The sequence below is a fragment of the Aquarana catesbeiana genome, linkage group LG09 (genome assembly GCF_042186555.1).
Source record: "Aquarana catesbeiana isolate 2022-GZ linkage group LG09, ASM4218655v1, whole genome shotgun sequence".
Classification (NCBI taxonomy): Eukaryota; Metazoa; Chordata; class Amphibia; order Anura; family Ranidae; genus Aquarana; species Aquarana catesbeiana.
The window spans coordinates 133,618,579-133,644,792 of NC_133332.1; positions in this window are offsets into that span (position 1 = coordinate 133,618,579).

A 26,214-nucleotide genomic window follows, 5' to 3' on the forward strand; every position below is an offset into this window, starting at 1 on the left:
TGGTGCAGTGTTTCCTAAGTACCATAACCAGGGTTGCAAGATGTACTAAAACAGGCCAGAAGAGTCTGTAGCTATTTCAGGCGGTCATACACAGCCAGTGCTCGGTTGGCTGAAATTCAGAGGGAATTTCACCTGCCCATAGCCTGATTTGTTACATGCCCACCAGGTGGAACTCAACTTTGGGAATGCTGCTATACATGTAGCAGAGGGCCGTCAATGAGTACCTGTGCCAGTACAGCACAACGACAGGCTCAGGCTGCCTCAGCTTTTTTTCCCCATGCCAATGGCTGATCATTAAGGATGAATGCACTGTAGTGTCACCATTTGAGGAGGCCACAAGGGTGATGAGCAGTGACAGTGCATGCATCAGTGACACAATCCCTGTTGTGTTCCTGCTGGAGCAGACTCTGCATGGCATTATGGACAGGGCACTGGAGGCAGAGCAGCAGGAGGAAAAGGTGGACTTCCTTTCCTCTCAAGGCCCAATTTATCCAGACACCATCATTCCTATGTCATAGAACACACAATAGGAGAGAGGGGAGGAGGAGGAGGATTCTGGCACTTTCATAGGCTTCAAAGAAGAGGAAGACATGCATCATTCTGTAAGCGATGGCTTTCCAACCCCATGACCCTTGGGAGTAGCATATGGCTGGGAGGAGGAAGTTCCAGATGCTGTCATCCTGAGTGACCATGAGGAGTTTGCTTCTCAAGCCTTGGCAAATTTGAGGCACATGGGAAACTTCATGCTTCAAAGCCTACGAAAGGACCCAAGAATATGTGGTATAAAGGAGAAGGATGATTACTGGTTGGCAACCCTCCTCAAGCCCAAAGACCAATTTTTCAGTACCCGTTTGACAGGTGCATAGCATTGCAATTTTTTACAGCAAGGCCAATTCTTGCTTTCATCAAGAGTACCTCTATAGGGTTACAGTGGGAAGGCACCACCGACACCCAAAGACCAATTTTTACGCACCTGTTACTTTTATCCAATGTCAAAGTGATACAAGAATGTATCCAAAAAATCTCTAAGTTTGTTCCCAGTGCACTACATTGTGGCCTCATCATACACACTGGCTCCCCAGCTGTTGCTGAGCAAAATAAAGGCAGCTTGCAGGGAAAATGTCTTTTTTTTTGGCTTTATAAATGTAATTATTGCTGCAGCAGATTCTAGACATGGTACAGATCTGCCACTTTACATGTAGACTAAGGGGACCCCCCAGGCACTATATTGGAAGAATTTTCATTTTTATGCTTTCACTTTTAAAAAAATAAAATAAAAATCACTGCTCATTTAAGAATGATGTTTTACACAAACTTTTTTTGTTATTAATACATGTCCCCCAGGGCAGGACCCGGACCCATATAACCATTGTTTGCCCAATTACTTGCATATACTTTTGATTTTTGACATTCGGGTCCCATTGACTTTAATGGGGTTTGCTATTCAGGGCCAAACTTTCACTGTGTTCGGAAGTTCTGGTGCAAACTGAACAGGGGTCTGTTCGGCCCATCCCTACTCATCATCCCCTCCCTCCTTATCACTGAAGCAAACTTTGCTGTATGCTGCAGCTGGGGGAACATGACTGCCAGTTTCTTGTCCTTCTTGGGCACCCCCTCTCTCTAGGCTCATGTTACTCCCTTCCTCAACCTGGGAACCAACATTGGAGCCTTCAAATCACTGGCAGCATGTACCCGACACTGTAGTCAAATAATTCTGGGGACTCCTAAGTGCATGATGGTGGGGCTATGGAAGGAGTGACTGTGGACAAGGAGCCAGTGGAATAGGCCACTTTGGCAACTGCGTTGGAAGGCAAACTACTCTGAGCCTGGGTGACAGAGGATGAGGAGGATGAGGACAGACATAATGTATTTTTTGTTTTGTAGCACCACATTACACTGTATTAGGTACTGTGTACACCACCAGAAGTGTAGTAGAATCTGTACACACTGTATTAGATACTGTGTACTCCGTCTGCACTTTATTAGAAACTGTACTACAGCTGCACTGTATTGTGTACACTGGAAGTGTAGTAGAAACTGTACACACTGTATTATATACTGTGTACACCGCCTGTACTTTATTAGAAACTTTACTACGGCTGCACTGTATTGTGTACTTTGTACACAACCAGAAGTGTATTAGAAACTGTACACACTGTATTAGATACTGTGTACACCACCTGCACTGTATTAGCAACTGTACAATAGCTGCACTGTGGTGTATACTGTGTACACCACCAGAAGTATATTAGAAACTGTACACACTGTATTAGATACTGTGTGCACCGCCAGCACTTTATTAAAAACTGTACTACGGCTGTACTGTATTGTATACTGTGTACACCACCAGAAATTTAGTAGAAACTGTACACACTGTATTAGATACTGTGTACTCCGCCCGAAGTGTATATGAAACAGTATGCCACAGAATGCACTGTAGATATAGGCTACATTAGATGCAGAGTATATATATATATATATATATATATATATATATATATATATATATATATATATATATAAAAAACAAACAATACATTATGTCCGTCCTCATCCTCCTCATCCTCTGTCACCCAGGCTCAGAGTAGTTTGCCTTCCAACGCAGTTGCCAGACTGTATATATATATATTAATACACCGCCTGAAGTGTATTTGAAACAGTAAACCACTGAATGCACTGTAGATATAGGCTGGATGCAGAGTTTGTTATCAAAATTGTTATCAAATACTTACCGTAATTTACCTTTCCTGGCATATCCTCACATCAGCACACAATGGGTTAACGCCTCATCTGGCGCCCACATGACCACCTTTTCCTAGATAAATAAAAGACAACCCCTCCCCCACTGACATGTTTGATAATCTAGCCTGCGACAGGCCACTTGGGAGGTAGTGCTGTGCTGAAGTGAGGATAGTCCAGGAAAGGAAAATTACGGTAAGTATTTGATAACAATTTTACGTATTCCTGGCCATACCTCGCATCAGCACACAATGGGATTTAACTAGCTGAATGAATGGGTGGGAGAGAACACATGAAAAAAAAACATTGACAATCACGGAAAAGCTGCCAAAGACAAAAATTATTTAGATGTCTCATATACCAAACTTTGCAGAACTTGCCGACTGCATGCCTAGCTTGTAAAGTTGAATGAAGGGCTTGCCATCTCTCATATACTCTTCACTTACATCCTGGCATAACTGCCCCAAAGGCTGCCACCCCTCAGTTCGAAGGAGCTTGCCCTTGTTCCTGAGTAGGGATGAGCTTCGAGTTCGAGTCGAACTCACGTTCAACTCGAACATCGACTGTTAGCACGTTCACCGAACAGCTAACAATTTGGGGTGTTCGCGGCAAATTTGAATGCCGCGGAACACTCTTTAAAAGTCTATGGGAGAAATCAAAAGTGCTAATTTTAAAGGCTTATATGCAAGTTATTGTCATAAAAAGTGTTTGGGGACCTGGGTCCTGCCCCAGGGGACATGGATCAATGCAAAAAAAACTTTTAAAAACGGCCGTTTTTTCAGGAGCAGTGATTTTAATAATGCTTAAAGTCAAACAATAATAGTGTAATATCCCTTTAAATTTCATAGCTGGGGGGTGTCTATAGTATGCCTGTAAAGGGGTGCATGTTTCCCGTGTTTAGAACAGTCTGACAGCAAAATGACATTTCAAAGAAAAAAAGTCATTTAAAACTACTCGCGGCTATTGCGTGGCCGGTCCGACAATACACATAAAAGTTCATTGATAAAAATGGCATGGGAATTCCCCACAGGGGAACCCCGAACCAAAATGAAAAAAAAAATGATGTGGGCATCCCCCTAAATTCCATACCAGACCCTTCAGGCGCCCCCTCTCCTGAACTGTACCAGGCCACATGCCCTCAACATTGGAAGGGTGCTTTGGGGTAGCCCCCCAAAACACCTTGTACCCATGTTGATGAGGACAAGGGCCTCATCCCCAAAACCCTGGCCGGTGGTTGTGGGGGTCTGCAGGCGGGGGGCTTATCGGAATCTGGAAGCCCCCTTTAACAAGGGGACCCCCAGATCCTGCCCCCCATGTGTGAAATGGTAAAGTACCCCTACCATTTCAATAAAAAACTGTCAAAAATGTTAAAAATGACAAGAGACACTTTTTGACAATTCTTTTATTGCTTCTTCTTTCTTCTATCTTCCTTCATCTTCTTCTTCTTCTTCTTCTTCTGGTTCTTCTGGCTCTTCTGGTTCTTCCTCCGGTGTTCTCATCCAGCATCTCCTCCATGGCATCTTCTATCTTCTTCTCCTCGGGCCGCTCCACACCCATGGCATGGGGGGAGGCTCCCGCTCTTCTCTTCATCTTCTTCTCTTCTTCATCTTCTTCTGTTCTTTTCTTCATCTTCTTCTCTTCTTCTCTTCTTCATCTTCTTCTCCGGGCCGCTCTGCATCCATGCTGGCATGGTGGGAGGCTCCCACTGTGTGACGTGTCTCCTCTTCTTAAATAATGGGGGGTGGGGCCACCCGGTGACCCCACCCCCCTCTGATGCACGGGACATGACGGGACTTCCCTGTGGCATTCCCCGTGACGTGTAGTGTGTTCCGGCTTGCTTAGAGAGAGAGACAATGTCATTTCATTTGAGTTAGCTAGATTAGGCAGAACAGTCAGTGAGTTAGCTGCACTTACAGTGTATTGTGTATATATATATGCATCCCAGGTGTTGTATATATATATATATATATATATATATATATATATATATATATATATATATACACTGTATTTGGTTTAGCTAGATCCGTTCCTGTTATCTTCCTACTGACAGGCAGGCTTGTCTTGTTACAGTATTTACAGCTACCTGAAGAAAATTACTGGTGTTCTTTTGATCCTATTAGTACCACAGTCAGGCAGATAGACTATTTACAGTTAGTGTAGTGCATTCTCCTCACAGTGTTCAGTTAAAGCTACAAGTTAGTTTAGTGTGACCTCTGCACAGTGTTCAGCTAAAACTACAAGTTAGTGTAGTGTGTCCTCCTCACAGTGTTCAACTAAAACTACAAGTTAGTATAGTGCAACCTCTGCACGGTGTTCAGCTAAAGCTACAAGTTAGTGTAGTGTGTCCTCCTCACAGTGTTCAGTTAAAGCTACAAGTTAGTTTAGTGTGACCTCTGCACAGTGTTCAGCTAAAGCTACAAGTTAGGGTAGTGCGTCCTCCTCACAGTGTTCAGCTAAAGCTACAAGTTAGTGTAGTGCGTCCTCCTCACAGTGTTCAGCTAAAACTACAAGTTAGTGTAGTGCGACCTCTGCACAGTGTTCAGCTAAAGCTACAAGTTAGTGTAGTGCGTCCTCTGAACAGTGTTAAGCTAAAGCTACAAGTTAGTGTAGTGCGTTCTGTGACCAGTGTTCAGCAAAAGCTACCTGTAGAAGGTTGGTGGTGTTTTCCTGATCCTATCACTACCACAGGCAGCTAAATAAGCTACAAGTTATTTTTTGCGAGCTCTGCACAGTTTTCACCTAAAGCTACCTGTAGAAGGTTGGTGGTGTTTTCCTGATCCTATCACTACCGCAGGCAGCTAAATAAGCTACAAGTTCGTTTTTTGCGAGCTCTGCACAGTGTTCAGCTAAAACTACAAGTTAGTGTAGTGTGAGCTCTGCACAGTGTTCAGCTAAAGCTACCTGTAGAAGGTTGGTGGTGTTTTTCTGACCCTATCACTACCACAGGCAGCTAAATAAGCTACAAGTTAGTTTTTTGCGAGCTCTGCATAGTGTTCACCTAAAGCTACCTGTCGAAGGTTGGTGGTGTTTTCCTGATCCTATCACTACCACAGGCAGCTAAATAAGCTACAAGTTATTTTTTGCGAGCTCTGCACAGTGTTCACCTAAAAGGCCAACAAGGAGAGGCCAACAGTCACAAGCCAATAAAAGAGGGCAAGCAGGCTCTGTGTCTAGAGGTAACAGTGCTGGTCGTGGAGAGGGTGCATCCTCATCAGCACGTGGCCGTGGGACGCGCTTAGCCTTTTTTTCGGCAGCTGGCCATGTTGAGCCACAACAAGCGGAAGACTTGGTCAAGTGGATGACCAAGCCATCCTCATCCTCCTCATCCTCTCTCACCCATGCTCAGGGTACTTTGTCTGGCAAAGCAGCTGCCAACACGGCCTCTTCCCTCGGCTCAATGGCATCAGTGACTCCTTCCCTAGCCCCACCATGTCCTCCTGAGGAGTCCCTCGAACTGTTTGACCACAGTGTTGGGTACATGCTCCAGGAGGATGCCCAGCGTTTAGAAGGCTCTGATGATGATACTGAGCTAGATGAAGGCAGTAACATGAGCACAGACAGAGGGGGTGCCCAAGAAGGACAGCAATCTGGCAGTCATGCTCCCCCTGCTGCAGCATACTGCCAGGTTTGCTCCAGTGATGAGGAGGGAGGGGATGATGAGGTCACTGACTCAATGTGGGTGCCTGATAGGAGAGGGGAGGAGGAGGAGGAGGAACATCACCAACGAGGCAGGATGCCCTCCAGGGGCCAGCCTAAGGGCAGCACACTGACTGCATCACACTGCAAAGCTCCGCATGTGCAGGGTGCTGCTGTCTCTGCGCGTTATTCCAAAGTTCTTTGGTGTGGGCCTTTTTTGAGACGAGTGCATCAGATCGCACCGCTGCTATTTGCAACATATATCTCAAGCTTATCTCACGTGGCCAAAACATCTCCCGCTTGGGCACCACATGTTTGATCAGACATATGTTGACCTGCCATGCAGTTCGTTGGCAAGCGTATCTAAAAGACCCACACCAAAGAACAAAGAGAACCTCTCCTTGCTCCTCATCAGCTGAGATCTCCAACCCCACTATACCTTCAGTCCTCTCTGAGACCTGCACTGAGAGGAATGAAGGTGTAGAATTAGGTGTGTCACAGCCAAGTACTTGTGAGCAATCTGCTTTCAGTACACCAACGTCAGATTGTACCAGGCAAATTTCTCTGCCCCAGCTTCTGCACCGCCGAAAGAAGTTTGCTCCCAGCCATCCACATGCCCAGCGGTTTTATGCTAGCTTGGCAAAATTGCTAGCACTTCAACTGCTGCTTTTTCAGTTCTTAGACTCTGCCCCCTTCCGTGAGTTTGTGGAATGTGCGGTTTCTCAGTGGCAGGTACCCAAATGCCACTTTTTCTCACGGAAGGCGATTCCGGCTCTCTACTGGCATGTGGAAGGCAATGTCTTGGCCTCGCTGGACAGGACGGTCAGCGGTAAGGTGCATATTACCGCTGACTCATGGTCCAGCAGGCATGGACAGGGACGTTACCTAAGTTTCACCGCGCATTGGGTGACTCTGCTGGCAGTTGGGAAGGATGCAGGACAAAGTGCAGTAGTGTTGGAGGTTGTTCCGCCACCACGCCTCAAAAATGCCACTACTAATGATTGTGACACACCTCTCTCCTCCACCCCCTCCTCTTCTTCTTCCTCCATAGCTTCTTCCTGTGCTTTGTCCTCGGAACCAGCGGTGCTCCGTAGCCGTTCAAGGGGCTACGCAAGTATGCAGGCCAGAAGATGCCATGCGGTGCTTGAGCTGGTGTGCTTGGGGGACAGGAGCCACACTGGGGCAGAGGTTCTGTCAGCTCTGCAGGGGCAGGTTCAGAGGTGGTTGACGCCATGCCAACTTAAGGCAGGAATGGTGGTTTGCGACAATGGCACCAAGCTCCTCTCTGCCCTCCGACAGAGACAAATGACCCATGTGCCCTGTTTGGCTCACGTACTTAACTTGGTGGTGCAGCGGTTCTTGGGCAGGTACCCGGGCTTACAGGATGTCCTGAGGCAGGCCAGGAAAGTCTGTGTGCATTTCCGCCGGTCATATAATGCCAGTGCTCAGCTGGCAGACCTCCAAAAGGAGTTTAACCTGCCCAAGAACCGCCTAATCTTTGACATGCCCACCAGGTGGAACTCAACGTTGGCCATGCTGCAGTGGCTGCACACGCAGCAGAGGGCCATCAATGAGTACCTGTGCAACTATGGCACCAGAACAGGGTCAGGGGAACTTGTTTTTTTTCCCCACGCCAGTGGGCTGTGATCAGGGATGCATGCACTGTCCTGTCACCATTTGAAGAGGCCAAGAAGATGGTGAGCAGTGACAGTGCATGCATCAGTGACACTGTCCCCTTTGTCCACCTGTTGGAACACACGCTGGGTGGAATAATGGACAGGGCACTTGAGGCAGAACAGAGGCAGGAAGAGGAGGACTTCCTTAGCTCTCAAGGCCCCCTTTATCCAGACAGTGTTCCTGCGTGCCCGCCGATCACACAGGAAGAGGACGAGGAGGAGAAGGATTGTGTCAGTATGGAGGTGGAGCCTGGCACTCAGCATCAGCAGCAGTCTTTAAGGGATCAGTCAAAAAGGGGGGATTGAGTACAGCGCTGCGCTAGAAAAAGGGGGGGGAGAAATAGCAGCCAACACACCTATAGACTAAAGGTAAAGGATAATAAAATGAAAAAAAGTGTAGCGCTATAGGGCCCAAAAAATAAGTTAGAAATGTGTCAAATCCTAGTATATTGTATAGACATACAGATCAGAACAACACTCAATAAGTATATGTGAACAGTATGTGAAAATATATTGTCACCTCAAAGTATAACCATAAAATATAAATTACACCATAAAGTAACACTGTGCTAATATATCAAAACAATATGAGATAAAAAACTGTTGATAAATCAAATGTGAACATTAATAAAATATAATTGGGAGACCATGAGGGTCCAATAAATTTAACACCATAAAATTTGTAAATGAAAATGTCCTGAAACATAAAAAGTCCACAATATTGATGGTATAAAAAATGTATAGAAAAAACCACCACCAATGGTCTATGGAGGTTAAACACTAAAAATTGTGGATCGTTAGCTCCCCAGGTTCTTAAGTAGAAAGAATCAACTGGATCTGGCAGGTGAGTGAGCTATGGAAAAACCACATGTGGACAAAGGATCTAAAATGGTGCAGGGGCCATCACTGGAGACATCATAAGGGCTTACCGGAACTTAATGACTTGAAAAGACATACGTCATACAAGTCAGAAAGGCTTATTGACCAACTGGTCTGGACGATACGTCTCTTCGGATGTCGTCAGCATACAGCAGAAGAGAAGAGTGGCAATACAACTTCCAAATCCATAAACATTCCGATATAGGCCATACGGTAATCCATATGCCATGCGAGGAGTAAAGAAACTCACATAGCGTGATAACGTTTAAACACTCTTTCTATAGTATTAAAGAGTAGCTGGTACAGAGCTTACTGTGAGCCTAACCATGCTGCATTCCTTGAGCATTCCTTGAGCACTCTTTTGAAGATATGTCCCATGCCACCCCCTCATACCTTTGCTAATCTTCTGTGCCACTGACAGGTGTGGCAAGCTCATATGTGCAAAAAAAATGGGAAAAACCCATAATTCTGTCACCAAGAAAAAAACAGGTACCTTGTCTCTTTAAGATACATCCGCTTTTATCTACTTACTTAAGCAGCAGCAGGTGAGGTCAGACAGGCTTCCAGAGGTAGACAGGAGACACAGAATCTGAGACAAAACCAGTAATGCCCCGTACACACGGTCGGATTTTCCGATGGAAAATGTCCGATCGGAGCGTGTTGTCGGAAATTCCGACCGTGTGTGGGCTCCATCGGACATTTTTCATCGGATTTTCCGACACACAAAGTTGGAGAGCAGGAGATAAAATTTTCCGACAACAAAATCCGATCGCATCAATTCCAACCGTGTGTGGACAAAGTGCCACGCATGCTCAGAAGAAATTTCGACATGGAACAGCTCGGTCAGGTAAAATTAGCGTTCGCAATGGATACAGCACTTTCTTCACGCTGCAATGTTACAAAATGGTTTAATACAGCGCACTCTCTTCTTCTTTATAATGTGACAAGAATTAAGTAGTTTTGCTGCTCATATTCACACACACTTCTCACAAACTTATTTTTGTTGTTTTTTTCTTGGGATTCCCTGAATATGTTGTTACTTGTCTCATCTGACAGAATTTTTTTTTTTGTTTTCTTTTTTTTTTTTGATTTAAAGCCATTTTTCTTTTCGATTTTATGTTTGTATTTTTTACAAGACTGATCTTTGTTTAATGTTATTTTTAGTTTTACTCCAGACTATTTTTGTGTGTGTTTTGTGTGTCAAGTTACCACAACACCATTGATATCTTTTATTATTTAATCTCAAGGAGATTGCTTGGTGTTGGTGTCCCTTGTTAATTTCACATTGTATTTTTGAAATGTACCTGAATCCTCACAAACAAACTGTCCTTTTTGAAGTAAAACACACATAGGCAAGTATAATTCAAAACAAAATTCCTTTATTAAGGGCTCAGAACCAAACAAAGAGGGAGGCAACGCTGGATAAACAGGAGAAATTAGCGAAGCCTGGGACCCCCAGGGCAGACATCAATTCTTGAACATCAAAATTGGTGGCCTGAGGAGTCCATATGTAAGGGAGGGCAGTCTGGTCCAGAAGTCCCAGAGATCCAGAAAGCAGCAGATGACATCTGTGTCCCCAGGCTGTGGTACCACAAGAGGCTGCATCTTTTGGCCGACCAGACTGGATCCAGGGTCCTCACTTTCTGGTCTTCCTTCCACGCTTCATTCCGGGCTGTGGCTGTGCTGTTGGAGATGTGGCAGGAGGAGGAGTAGGACCTGGAGGAGGAGGACTGGGAGAACCTGGAGGAGAAGGAGGAGGAGGACCTGCAGGAGGAGGAGGAGGAGGACCATGTGTGAGTTTGCAAAGGTGTGTCTGAGATGTAATTTGGGCCCTCATACCTTTATTAAGAGCCTCCAATATGAGCGACTCACACATGAGTTGTTGTCCCTCCTCCATCCTCTGCATTTTAGAGGCAATGATGGCAGCGAAGTCATCCTCCACGGTGTGTGGTGCTCCCAGGGCCTCTGTAGCCCTCCAAAAGAGGCCTATGGCAGCCTCCTCTAGGGCACTCCTCCTCCTGCCACTTTCTCTTTTCAGGTGTAGGGGAGGGACCTGCAGATCAGGCAGCCTGCTCGGCCCGGCCACCTCCTGGCTGAGACTTCCCTGTGTATGAAAAAGGGACATGGTTTTATTTTTTGCATCATCAATCACAATCAGAAATTAGTACTCCAAACTAACATCTAGTTAACATCATTGATTGGACAACCTGAAATATTTAGAGGAATGCTATACCTGGCTCAAGCTGGGCTCCTCCACATGTTGTTGCCTGGAAGGCCCAGGTTGGGCATCAGAAGTCTCAGCTGGAGGGGAAGGAAGCGTGGAAGGAAGACTGGAGAGGGATGACCTGGGTTCAGTCTGGCCTGCCAGAAAATGCAGCCTGTCATAGTACCACATCTTGGGGACATAGATGTCATCTGCTGCTCCGGATCTCTGCGAATCCTGGACTTTCTGGTGCTCCCTTACATATGTGCTCCTCAGGCCACCAATTAAGATCTTCAAATATGTGATGTCTGCCGTGGGGATCACCTGCTTCACAATTTCCAACAATTGATCCAGCGCTGCCTTCCTCTTTGTTTGGTTCCTATAATGTGGGTGGTTGATCTCCCACAAACAGGGCAGCTCCCTGAACATGTCAATGAATATTGACATGAAGTCATTATCTTGTAATAAGATATCCATGTTCACTGCAAGACACAACACAAGACAAAGCCTAATGTCAGACAAAACTCTCCTAATCTTGTTACAATATAGTCCTCAATCTAGAAGCAGTATAGGCACAAGTATGTCTCTTACCTACGTTCTTACGATTGGCGCGTCCAATGCTCCTTCCTCCACTCACAGATCGTACGTAATACGCACGTGTGTTACGCTTTATACACACTGCGCATGTGTGTAACTCCGCCCGCCCCTGATGTTCTTTCTAGTCTATTCCCTGCCCCTTTTCGTTCGGCACAGTGGGTGAAGAGCACATGGCGGAGTCACAGTAGGTGCGTGCTAATTATAGCAACGAGGAGGAGGAGGAGGAAAGCCCGGAGACAGAAACGTCCCGATCCAGAAGAAGAAGATTTAAGGCCACAAGTATGTCCTTTGGGGAGATGTTGGAGATGGTGGACATCCTGAAGAAGGCCGACTATGATGGAAAGTATGGGCCTTACCCCAACCCCAATATCAGGAAGGCCAAGATCATGGCGAAAGTGGTCAAAAGTCTGCACCGGAATTTCGGGGTACGACGATCGAAAGATCAGCTCAGGAAGCGGTGGTCGGACCTGAAATTAAGAGAGCCAGAGCAGTACCGAAAGATCCGGAGAGTGCTGCAAAAAAGTAAGTAGTTGTGCTGTGTTCCTATTCTTTTTGTCTTTATTACGTTCGTGCTGCTCCACATGCTTTTCTTAATTGTACAGTTTAAAATGTCAATTTTAATGTTCATGGGCCCATTATTCGTTCGTATCAAACATTTTTTTTTCGGCCTCTAAAACACCATTGTTTAGGCCATATGCATTTTCCTACATTTTTTAGGGCCTACTTGGATGCAAAATATTTGGTTGTGTAGATGGGTTTGTTACTAGAATGAAATGCAAACTAGATTCTGTGTAAGGAGAGGACACTCAGCAGCTGTTTTCACATCTGGACACTGGAGCACTAGTGTGGGACACAAGAACACCCTTTTTATTAGGGGGCCCACACAGGTGCTCCAGTGTATACTATAGGGGGGTCTCCATCTGTGAAGCTTGTACAAAACAGGTAAAGTATTGCCGGTTGACAAAGGACAATAAAAAAGCGACATCTTGGAACTCTAAAATTGACTATTGTACCCCACTTCCAAGCAATGTTTCCTATTTATAGTTCTGCCATCAAATATCTGTGTGCTAATTATACCATTTTTGTTTTACATAGGGGAGAAACGACTCGGAGGACACCCCTCATCCGAGGAGACCAGAGACCCCCCACCTCTGGAAGAAGGTGAAATACCTCCAACACAAGCGGAGCAGGAGGAGGAAGAAGATGTGGTGGAAATTGGCACCACAACAGGTGAGTGTCTGCGACCAAAGGCTCAGGTAAGAGATGGATGCTGGCAGATTTTTGATACCTGTTTTTGTTTGTTTTCTATCTTTTTAGGTGATCGTGAGGTTAGGGATCGAGATCCTTTCACATCAGAAAGTGCCCAGATCCTGATCGGGGAGATAATGGGGTGTAATTCAGAATTGGAAAACATCAAGAAAAAAATCAATGATGTGATTCAAAAAAATAATAACATCATTGATGTTTTGGGGCAAATTTAAAACCCCACAAATTCACTTTATTTTGTGTGGTACAATGTTTTAAATTTTTTAGCAATGTTTCGAAATGCCAAATTTGGAGGATGCACACATCCTGGGGGTGCAACCCCTTCCTCAATAATAAAGTAGCTGTGAGGAAGGGGTTGCTCCCACAAAACACGTCCCTTGATCCCCCGTGATGGCAGCTAGCACATGTTGACATTCGTAAATTGGTGTGCATCTTCCAAATTTGGCTTTTCAAGGGGTGACTTCACCCCATCTGAACGCAATATCAAACACAGTTCCTAAATACTCATGTCTGATATTGCCTTCAAGTTTTACCATATGTGAACTTTGTAAGTTCAAGTTTTTTGTCTTTCTTGTTGGTTTTACACAGGCCTGTTTTATCATAAATGTACATTTCTATTTTTGATAATGCCACCCCAAAAATTGTCATACAACAAACATGTTGGTTTGTTTTAAAAACCGTTTCTAAATGCACATGTGATTGTGCATGTATTAAAAAGTTTGTTAATCAAGAATGTGTGGATTATTGTCTCAACGCTACAACACTTTTGTGGTGATGTAATTCCTGTTTTCTGAGAAAATGGTGGTTATTTCCTAAGGGCAAATCCTCTTTGCACTACAAGAGCATTTTCATTGCAGTTTCAAGAGCACTTGTAGTATAAAAGGTGTATACACCTTTAGTAAATAACAGCCAACAGTGCTTTGTATAAGGTTACACAATCACGCCATTTTCTGGACTCAACACATTTCTGTCAGGGTCAGCTAAAACAAACACAAGCAGTAAATGTCCACAAAGAATTTCTTTTTTTTGCTTTTTTATTTGAAAAAGGCTTCACAAATTTGCAGGCATATTGATGGCCCCCCTACCCGCAAAGAACTCCAGGTATCATAACCGGACATCACGGGCACTCAGGGAGGGCAAGCCAGGACGGCCGCTTTCAAGCGCCGTCAGTGTTGTTTCAGGTATCACTCCGGCCTCAGGCCCAACTGAGCCAGCATAGTTGGCCGAATGTTTCCATAAAAAGTTATGGAGAATACAGCATGCCATGATTATATGATTAAGTTTATACTCCGCCATATGGATAGGTGTCAGAAATAGGCGGAACCGGCTGGCCAGGATTCCAAATGTGTTCTCCACCACTCTTCGGGCTCTGGCCAGCCGGTAATTAAAAACCCTCTGTTCCGGGGTGAGGGTCCTCATAGGGAATGGCCGCATAAGATGGTCCCCCAGCGCAAACGCTTCATCAGCAATGAACACGAATGGGAGTCCTTCCACATTGTCCTCTGGAGCTGGCAAGTCCAAGCTGCCATTCTGGAGATGCCTGTAGAACTCCGTCTGGGCGATGACTCCACCATCGGACATCCGGCCATTCTTCCCCACATCCAATACAAGAAGTCGTAATTAGCCGACACCACCGCCAACATCACAACACTATTGAACCCCTTATAGTTGAAATAGTACGACCCCGAGTTGGGTGGTGGGATGATGTGGACGTGTTTCCCATCAATTGCCCCTCCGCAGTTAGGAAAGTCCCACCGCTGGGCAAAGTGGGAGGCCACAGTCTGCCATTCCTGTGGCGTGGAAGGAAACTGTTGAGGAAAAAAAAATAAATTATATTTTTGCTCAGAAACATGGCAAGCAGATTAGGCACAAACATTCTGGGGGAACCTCCAGATAGCATTTATTAAGGGGAATTTAACAACACCAAAGTATAAGGTATACCTATCATATCCCCCCCCCCTCTCATGGGCTATTTCTAACATTATGGGGGGTGTGGAAATCTTGGACAGGTAACCCTCTTCACTTCATTGAGAGATGAATGCCTAAATACAGGGTATTACTTGGAACAGCCCCTCCTTAGTTACACTATTGGCAGCCCACTGGACAGGTAAGAAGTGTCAGAATACAAAGATATAAATAAACACTGTACACATTTGAGCACATTTGAACATTCTGCTATTACCTGTCTCAAGATAATAATAGGATCTAAAAACTTCAAACAGTACCATTTGAAAGTATACAGGCAGGCCCCTGCACTACATGCTTTGGGGAATTAATCCATAAATCAGAGCACAAAAGAGGTGGGTATAGTGTGTATGGGTTTGGCAAAGTCATCAGATAGATGATTGAGGATAGATAGAGAATTGGGATCAGCTGACTTACCAGTTGGGGGGAGGGAGGGTTAAGAAAAATGATTTGGGAACACCACAAAAAAAGCCTCTGGCACTCTGCCTGAATTTAAAGCACAAATCACATTTCAAAACATTTTAGGGGGTGTTTGGGGTAAAGCACTACTATGGAGATGATAAAATACATTGTTAAGTGACTACATTAGGTGAATATAGGGCAGGAGAACATGCTGGGGAGGTTATTGAAGGACAATCTGTATGAAGGACTAAAAAATTAATTACATACAAATCCAGCATGCATGAGGACAAAGGGGACATTCACAGCATATTCAAATCATGGTAATTAGGGAATGAGGAAAGAAATATAATATATTATCAATCATTAAATACAATAAAATGTGATATTAAAGGATAAAAATCTTACCTTCATATACTCCTTCTGCAGGACCTGGATGATGGCAGAACAGGTCTCTGGGATGATGATCCCCAGAGCCTGGGGGGAGATGCCTGTCGAGAACTTCAAGTCCTGCAGACTTCTCCCTGTCGCCAAGTACCGCAGGGTAGCGACGAGCCTCTGCTCCGGAGTGATGGCTTGCCTCATGCAGGTATCCTGCCTGCTAATATAAGGGGTCAGCGAAGCCAACAAACGGTGAAATACGGGGTCTGTCATCCTGAGAAAGTTCCTGAAATCATCAGGATTATTCTCATGGATCTCACGGAGCAAAGGCATATGAGAGAACTGGTCACGCTGAAGCAACCAATTCTTGGTCCATGAACTCCTCCCCACCCTGTTCATGGACTGGACTTGTGTCAAGGTCAGGACCCCAACACCAAGCCCCCGCACAGCACGGACTCTACGAGGAGTACGCATATGCAACATGGCTAGAAAACGGTCGGCTGCTCAGAACGAAGTAACAGAACGCACTGAAGAACAGCAAGGCCTGTGAAGAGCGACCTGAAAAACAGTAACGAACGCACAAGAACACAATGACTACTTAAAGTCACACAGAACTTGCTTGCATGCACTGAAGAGCAGATACAAACCCACAAGCACAAACTGAACGGCAGAAAACGATCTGAAAACCACGAGTCTGAAAAAGCGCGAATCGTCTCTCACCAAACTTTTACTAACACGAGATTAGCAAAAGGAGCCCAAAAGGTGCCGCGCTTGGTTCTGAAATGGCCTTTTCTAGTCTCGTCGTACGTGCTTGACGTCACCGCATTCTTGGCGATCGGAAATTCCGACAACTTTGTGCGACCATGTGTATGCAAAACAAGTTTGAGCCAACATCCGTCGGAAAAAATCCTAGGATTTTGTTGTCGGAATGTCCGAACAAAGTCCGACCGTGTGTACGGGGCATAAGACTGTCTAACCCCCGGGAACACACAGCACAGCAGGGGAGAAAACAGAAACAAGTCTTTACCACACAAGAGAAAACTGGCAGGACTGCAGATAGATGGAAATATATTTGACGTTACAGAGTCCAGAACATATGCATTCCATTTGGATAAAACATTGCATCAAACTGACATACACATGGTGTTAAATAATAGATTAGAACTGACTTCGCTCAGAGGCCAGTTATAGATACATACAAATATTAAGTCAGAACTTTAAACCTCTACTGTCCGGAGGTTCTAAGACTGTTTAAGCAGCTGCTTGGTGACTGGCGGTTGGTACCCCACTCCGCCTGTCTCCCTGCCCTCTGTGACATTATCCACCGCCGCGCTCAGACTGAAGACAAAGCCAGGAGAGCGGCACACAGCCTATACAAGACAAGAAAACCCCAATGGTGACATTGCAGATAAAGATAAAAGAAGTCGCGCTAATGGTGTGATATAGGCAGCAAATAAATGCCTCAAGAACTTATAACAAAATATAAGTAAAAATGTGAGCAATAATCAAAGTATACAATGCATGGGTGATAATCAATATTGTGAAACGAATTAAAAATGATAAATGATGTTCATAAAATCAGTGCACAATAAACTGTGATTGATTACAGTCCATATGTTATGTAAATCAAACGGAAAAAAAACAGAAAAAAGGACCAAAAAAGAAGAATGTCCCCAAGTGACAGGTGAAAAAATAATAATAATCTTGCTGCAGTGAATGGAGTGCGTAGATGAAACCTCCACCTTCAAAAAACTGCTGCCTCTTACCAGAGAGCGTTGGTCCCTTAATTATAGGAGACCTCACTAGGCAGGCGGCTGTAACCCCAGCCAGGGATCTCAGAGACAGGCACTGGGTGTCATCCGGTCCATAGGAACCCTCTCCACAAACCGCAGAATGGATTGGATGTGTCAGTGTGAAAAAGATAAATAGCTCCACATGGCATAAAATCCTTACATTTATTGAGTAAATAAAGCAATAAAATACACTTACAAACAGCGGTTGTAAGAAAGCATATAGAGAAAGCCGGCCAGCTCCACAACAGACCGTAACTTCCAGGTACTAGAATAGCGGTGTCGTCAGGGAGGAGGAGCTACGTCCTGACGACACCGCTATTCTAGTACCCGGAAGTTACGGGCTGTTGTGGAGACGGACGGCTTTCTCTATATGCTTTCTTACAACCGCTGGTAAGAGGCAGCAGTTTTTTGAAGGTGGAGGTTTCATCTACGCACTCCATTCAATACAGCAAGATTATTATTATTTTTTCACCTGTCACTTGGGAACATTCTTCTTTTTTGGTCCTTTTTTCTGTTTTTTTTCCGTTTGATTTACATAACATATGGACTGTAATCAATCACGGTTTATTGTGCACTGATTTTATGGACATCATTTATAATTTTTAATTTGTTTCACAATATTGATTATCACCCATGCATTGTATACTTTGATTATTGCTCACATTTTTACTTATATTTTGTTATAAGTTCTTGAGGCATTTATTTGCTGCCTATATCACACCATTAGTGCAACTTCTTTTACCTTTATATTCGATTGTGCTGTATAACACTTTAGTCGCAGCTCACACATTTTTATGATTGTTAGCGCAGTATTTTAATTTTTTCCATTCTGACATTGCAGAGCTTACTAATACCGCACCTGTAAAATATTTGTGTTATATAAGTAACTTTGTCCGTGACCCGGCACAAGGTATACCCAGTTTCAGGAGGCTTTACCGTCCAACATTCTGGGACTTCCAACTCCATAAGAGGCTGCACATGGATGGGCGGTGCGGTAGGGGGGATATCCTTGCAGCAAACAAAAAAATTACCACTGCAATCCACAGGTGGCCTGGAGCAGACCAAAAAAAAGAACATGTCAGTGGGGGAAGGGCTGTCTTTTATACAGCAAGGAAAAGGTAGGTCTCCTCCGCTGGTAATATTGATCATTTGGTGTGCAGTACTGAGGTCCACCAGCAGGTGTATCCTGGCAGTTTGGAGTTGTCAGAAGAGCTTTTTCCTGCTGGTATTCTGTCACCTTTGGGCCGCAGTACTGGCGTCCACCAGTGGAGGAATCCTGGCAGTATGGAGCAGGTATTCCCCTCTGCAGACAGGTGTCACCTTAATTAGCAGCTGCAGTATAAATACCCGGCAAGTGCACACTCATGTTGCCCTGGTATTGTCCTTGAGCCCTGACTTGCATCCTGTTACTCTGATTCCTGATTCCTGAACCTGAAGCCTGATTCCTGAATCCTGGAACCTGTTGATACTGTTTCCTGTCTGTTACCTGAACCCTGGACCCTGAGCCTTGTACCCGACCCGTCCCTCCTGTGATCCATCCATCCTCTCTTGTCCTGTCTGTTTCCCTTCCCAGCTACTGATCTCCTGTTTATGACCCTGGCCTGGCTTGACTATGATTCTGGTACTCCCTTTTGCTTCATATGCTGAGTTCCAACCTGAAGTGCCAGAATTCCAGCCTGAGGCGCCAGTGTTCCAGCCTGAGGGGCCAGTGTTCCAGCCTGAGGGGCCAGTGTTCCAGCCGGAGGTGCCAGTGTTCCAGCCGGAGGTGCCAGTGTTCCATCCGGAGGTGCCAGTGTTCCAGTGTTCCAGCCGGAGGTGCCAGTGTTCCAGCCGGAGGTGCCAGTGCCTACTTTCCAGCTTGATGTCCCCGCTCTCCAGCCTGATGTGCCCGCTCTCCAGCCTGATGAGCCCTCCTTCCAGCCTGATGAGCCCGCCTTCCAGCCTGATGTGCCCACCTTCCAGCCTGAAGTGCCCGTGCCCACTGCCCCGCTTGATGTGCCTGCTACCCCACTTGATGTGCCTGAGGCCCAGCTTGAAGTGCCTGTGCCTGCTGCCCAGCTTGAAGTGCCCGTGTCTGCTGCCCAGCTTGAAGTGCCCACTGCCCAGCTTGAAGTGCCAATGCCTGCTGCCCGGCTTGAAGTGCCTGCTGCCCAGCTTGAAGTGCCCGTGCCTGCTGCCCAGCTTGAAGTGCCTGCTGCCCAGCTTGATGTGCCTGCTGCCCAGCTTGAAGTGCCTGCTGCCCAGCTTGAAGTGCCTGTGCCTGCTGCCCAGCTTGAAGTGCCTGCTGCCCAGCTTGAGGTGCCTGCTGCCCAGCTTGAAGTGCCTTCTGCCCAGCTTGAAGTGCCCATGCCTGCTGCCCCGATTGGTGTGCCTGCTGCCCAGCTTGAAGTGCCCGTGCCTGCTGCCCAGCTTGAAGTGCCCATGCCTGCTGCCCCGCTTGAAGTGCCTGCTGCCCAGCTTGAAGTGCCCGTGCCTGCTGCCCAGCTTGAAGTGCCTGCTGCTCAGCTTGATGTGCCTTCTGCCCAGCTTGAAGTGCCTGCTGCCCAGCTTGAAGTGCCCATGTCTGCTGCCCAGCTTGAAGTGCCCGTGCCTGCTGCCCAGCTTGAAGTATTCCTGTCCGCTGCCCAGCCTGGTGTGTTCCTGTCCGCTGCCCAGCCTGGTGTGTTCCTGTCCGCTGCCCAGCTTGGTGTGTTCCTGCCCGCAGTCCAGCCTGGTGTGTTCCTGCCCGCTGCCCAGCCTGGTGTGTTCCTGTCCGCTGCCCAGCCTGGTGTGTTCCTGTCTTCTGCCCAGCCCGGTGTGTTCTTGCCCGCTGCCCAGCCCGGTGTGTTCCTGCCCGCTGCCCAGCCCGGTGTGTTCCTGTCCACTGCCCAGCCCGGTGTGTTCCTGCCTGCTGCCCAGTCTGGTGTGTTCCTGCCTGCTGCCCAGCCTGATGTGTTCCTGCCCGCTGCCCAGCCTGATGTGTTCCTGCCCGCTGCCCAGCCTAAAGTGTTCCTGACCGCTGCCCAGCCTGATGTGTTCCTGCCCACTACCCAGCCTGATGTGCCACTGCTTGCTGCCCAGCTTGAGGTGCCCGCTGCCCGGCTGGACTTTCCCCAGCAATGGCTAGTTGGAGCGTCTGGAGGTTGCTCCTTCGAGGGGGGGTACTGTCAGGAAAGGTCTCCTCCGCTGGTAATATTTATCATATGGCGTGCATTACTGAGGTCCACCAGCAGGTGTCTCCTGGCAGTTTGGAGCTGTCAGAAGAGCTTTTTCCTGTTGGTATTCTGTCACCTTTGGGCTGCAGTACTGGCGTCCACCAGCGGAGGAATCCTGGCAGTATGGAGCAGGTATTCTCCTCTGAAGACAGGTGTCCCTTGACCTTAATTAGCAGCTGCAGTATAAATACCCGGCAAGTGCACACTCATGTTGCCCTGGTATTGTCCTTGAGCCCTGACCTGCATCCTGTTACTATGATCCTGATTCCTGAACCTAAAGCCTGATTCCTGGAACCTGTTGATCCTGTTTCCTGTCTGTTACCTGAACCCTGGACCCTGAGCATTGTACCTGACCCGTCCCTCCTGTGATCCATCCATCCTCTCTTGTATATATATATATACTCTGCAGTTAGCATAGACTGTATATTCAGTGTTTACTCCATTTTCAGTCAGTGCTGGCAGTGTATTTATTTATATATATATATATATATATATATATATATATATATATATATATATATATATGTACATATATATCTCAAATACACTGCCACTAACTGAATAACCTGCCTGCTTAATCCAACTCAAGCTATCTCCACGCCAACAACACTACACACAGCTGCCAGGTAGGCAGTCTTATATAGTGTGGGGCATAGTCCCCCTGAGCCATGATTGGCCAAAGGCACCCTGCCTTTGGCCAATTATATCTCTCTTAGCAGAGCGCACTGTGATTGACCAAAGCATGCAGGTCAGGTGCATGCTTTGGCCAATAATCATACGGCAATGCACTGTGATTTCGCAGTGCATCATGGGACATTCTGCGACGCAAATGCCGCATAGTGTTTGCTCTTCGGTGACTGAGCGAACACACGATGTTTGAGTCGAACTTATGTTCCACCCAAACATCAAGCTCATCCCTAGTTGTTACCTATTATGTAGAACTATATTAATATACTGAGTATATTAATATAGTTCTACATAATAGGTAACAACTGATTTATTTGTTCCTTTGTTTCTCTGTCCTCTCTTGGTATTGACATACTGTTGGGCATAAAAGAAATAAATAAAATGTAATTCTAATTTTGTTAACTTGGTAATATACTACAAATGTCTTTTGAGTATTCATAAAGCTTTTTAAATATTTCTCTTATAGTCAGTAATGATTAAAAACATTTATCAATGTGTATTTATACTTTTGTTAACATCTTATTCATAGGTTATTCTCAATATTTGTACAAACCTTGTGCTATTTCAAGGCCCTGACGAAGCTGGATTTCCCATGAAACACGTAGGCCATCTGCTTCACTCTATTCAGTCAGGACCAGCACATTCTGGACCAAATAACAGTAATTGTGAATATAACCTGTTATAAATGTAGTGTTACATAGTTACATAGAAGGTGAGGTTGAAAAAAGGCACAAGTCCATCAAGTCCAACCTATGTGTGTGATTATATGTCAGTATTACATTGTATATCCCTGTATGTTGCTGTCATTCAGGTGCTTATCTAATCATTTTTTGAAACTATCGATGCTCCCCGCCCGCTGAGACCACCGCCTGTGGAAGGGAATTCCACATGCTTGCCACTCTTACAGTAAAGAACCTTCTATGTAGTTTAAGGTTAAACATCTTTACTTCTAATTTTAATGAGTGGCCACGTGTCTTGATAAACTCCCTTCCACGAAAAAGTTTTACCCTATTGTGGGGTCACCAGTACGGTATTTATAAATTGAAATCATATCCCCTCTCAAGCGTCTCTTCTCCAGAGACAATAAGTTCAGTGCTCGCAACCTTTCCTCATAACTAATATCCTCCAGACCCTTTTTTAGCTTAGTTGCCCTTCTTTGTACTCACTCCATTTCCAGTAATCCTTCCTGAGGACTGGTGCCCAGAACTGGGCAGCATACTCTAGGTGCAGCCGGACCAGAGTCTTGTAAAGCAAAAGAATTATCATTTTATCTGTGGAGTTGATCCCCTTTTTAATGCATGCCAATGTTGTTTGCTTTGTTAGCAGCAGCTTGGCATCGCATGCCATTGCTGAGCCTATCATCTACTAGGACCCCCAGGTCCTTTTCCATCCTAGATTCCCCCAGAGGTTCTCCCCTCAGTTTATAGATTCCATTCATATTTTTGCCACCCAAATGCATTATTTTACATTTTTCTACATTAAACCTCATTTGCCCTGTAGCTGCCCACCGCATTCATTTTTTCAGATCTTTTTGCAAGGTTTCCACATCCTGCGGAGAAGTTATTGCCCTGCTTAGCTTAGTATCGTCCTGTACATTTTGTACAGTAAAAGTTTATGGGGAACTGTGTCAAATGCTTTTGCAAAATCCAGATAAACCACGTATACGGGCCTTCCTTTATCTAGATGGCAACTCACGTCCTCATAGAAGGTTAATAGATTAGTTTGTCAAGAACGATTCTTCATGAATCCATGCTGAGTACTGCTAATGATACCGTTCTCGTTACTAAAATCTTGTAAATAGTCCCTTATCATCCCCTCCAAGATCTTGCATACTATTGATGTTCGGCTAACTGGTCTGTAATTCCCAGGGCTGTATTTTGAGCCCTTTTTAAATATTGGCACTACATTGGCTTTTCTCCAATCACCTGGTACCATTCCAGTCAGTAGTCTGCCAGTAAAAATTAGGAACAGTGGTCTGGCAATTACTTGACTGAGTTCCCTAATGTTAAGTTTCCCAAGTCTAATTTTAATTCTGTCCTCTGTTAACCATGGAGGTGCTTCCTGTGAGGTGTCATAAGGATAAACACTGCAGTTTTGGTTACTGAAGCCCCCCGATTCCCTTGTGAAGACTGAGGAGAAGAATAAATTCAATACCTTTGCCATCTCCCCATCCTCTGTAACCAGATGTCCTTCCTCATTCTTTATGGGACCAATATGGTCTGTCCTCCCTTTTTTACTGTTTACATCAGTGGTCATCAACCCTGTCCTCAGGGCCCACTAACAGGCCAGGTTTTATGTATTACCTTGGGGAGATGCAGACTAGAATGCTGCAATCACTAAGAAGCAAATTATATCACCTGTGATGTATTTCAGTTATCTTGAAAACCTGGCCTGAGGACAGGGTTGATGACCACTGGTTTACATACTTAAAGAATTTCTTGGGATTTTTTTTTGCTCTCCTCCACTATGTGTCTTTCATGTTCTATCTTAGCCTCCCTAATTGCACCGTTACTTTTCTTGTTGCATTCTTTATAAAGTCTGAATGCTGATGATGATCCCTCAACCTTGTATTTTTTGAAGGCCTTCTCCTTTGCTTTTATATGCATTTTTACATTGGAGTTAAGCCATCCAGGACTTTTGTTCGCTCTTTTAAATTTATTACCCAATGGGATGCATTGGCTAATGCCCTTATTTAATATGCTCTTAGAGCAAACCCATCTCTCCTCCATGTTCTTCGTTCTTAAGATTTTATCCCAATTCATGCCTTCTTTCAAGGTTTGTAGTTTAGGGAAGGTGGCTCTTTTGAAATTCAGTGTCTTTGTATTCCCCATATGTTTCCTATTTGTGTGATTTATACTGAAGCCAATTGACCTGTGATCAATGTTTCCCAAATTGCCCCGTATTTCCACATCTGTGATCAGGTCTGTATTGTTGGTAATCAGTAGATCCAGTAATGCTTTATTTCTAGTTGGTGTGTCCATCATCAGAACCATGAAGTTGTCCTGAAAGACATTTAGGAACTGTCGAGCCTTAGACGAATGTGTGGTTCCCTCTGCCCAGTCTATGTCTGGATAATTAAAATCCCCCATTATGATAACACTTTCAATCCTTGCTGCTAATCCAACTTGTGATAGGAGATCCGTCTCCCCCTCCTCCCTCAGGTTAGGGGGCCTATAGCATACTCCCAGTAATATTTTCCCCTTAGCTTCAATGTGTTTTTTAACCATTTGTTATATGGAAAATAAAGTTAATTATATTTTTACTTCTTAGTATATGTGTTTATTAAGTCTTACAATGTACACCTAAAGTCCCACCCCACTCTACCATTGTTTTTTGACATATGTTGAGAAGATTGGCTCCCCCTTCATGTTGAGAAAGTAAGAGCTTCTGTAGGGAGATTCGAGGACTATGACCTTACCATAGAAAGATGGATAGGGTCTTCTGTAGTTTCTGAAGATCTTTATGCTTTAATAAAAGAGGGATCGCCTGGAGAGTGTAAAGGAGTTTTGGGAAATTGACCATCTTGAATAGGTGACACCTGCCGAATAAATAGAGATGGAGACCTGACCAGCTTTCTAATTCTGCAGTTATTTTGGATAGGACAGGAAGGAAATTTAGTTGGTAAAGTGAGGAGATAACCCTGCCTATTTTTATCCCCAGATATGTAATGCGGGTTTTTAACAACTGGGAAGATTGAGTCAGCTGCCCAGGTGGGAGGTCGTGTTCGATAGAGGGGATAGTATTTCACTTTTAGAGAAGTTAATTCTCAAGTCTGATTTGGCTCTGAAAGTCATACAAATCTCTCAGATATATCACATGTCCGCTTTGGGGTTTGATGTAAAAATGAGAATGTCATCTGCAAATAGTGCTGTATGTAGCTCCGTAGAGCCAACCCTGACCCCGTAAAGATTGTAATGTAAGAGTACAAAACAGGAGAGGGGTTCTGGTGCTAAGTTGAATAAAAGGGGGGGAAGGGGGTACCCTTGGCGTGTGCCTTTTGTGGAAGCATATATTGTTGGAGGTGAGGCCCATGACAATCACATTTGCAGAAGGGGCTGAGTACATAGTATGAATGAGGTGTAGGAATGGGCCTGTGAACCTGAAGTGTGCATCAAGTGTGATTATAGTAGTCTCATTGGAGGGATTGGCCTTGGCCATTTCCAGAACTGAAAAACTTTCTTTATGTTTGACGTAGCAGCTTTCCCCTGGGTGAAACCCGTGTGAAGGGTGAATGAGGGAAGGCATGATGAGTTCTAGTCTGTTCACCAACATTTTGGATAGGATTTTCATGTCCAAATTTATTAGAGAGATTGGGCGATAGGAGCCTGGGTCAGTGAGGTCCTTATCCTTCTTAGAGATTAATTTGATTTGGGCTCGAAGACCTGAGGGTAGATATTGGTTCCCGTCAAGTATCCCTTGATAGACCGATGTCAGGGTGGGAGCGATGGTGTTTATGGAGAACTTGTAAAACTCAGATGTGTAACCGTCCAAGCATGGTGCTTTACCTGGGGCTAGAGGGTTGACTGCACTGGTGACCTTCGTCAGGGAGATCGGGGCATTTAGCTGAGATAAGAGTGTGCCATCTATTTTGGGGGATGGGATTTTGTCTAGGAAGGACAATGCTGTAGGACCGTAGAGTGATGCATAAAATTGTTCTAAAATTAGATTTATATTTTTAGGTGAAATAGTAAGATTTCCGTAGACATCTTTTAGAGCAGTTATATGTGATGAGGTGTGAGGGTCTTTGAACAGACAGCCAGGAGTTTGCCTGATTTATTGCCATATTTGTGATGGCT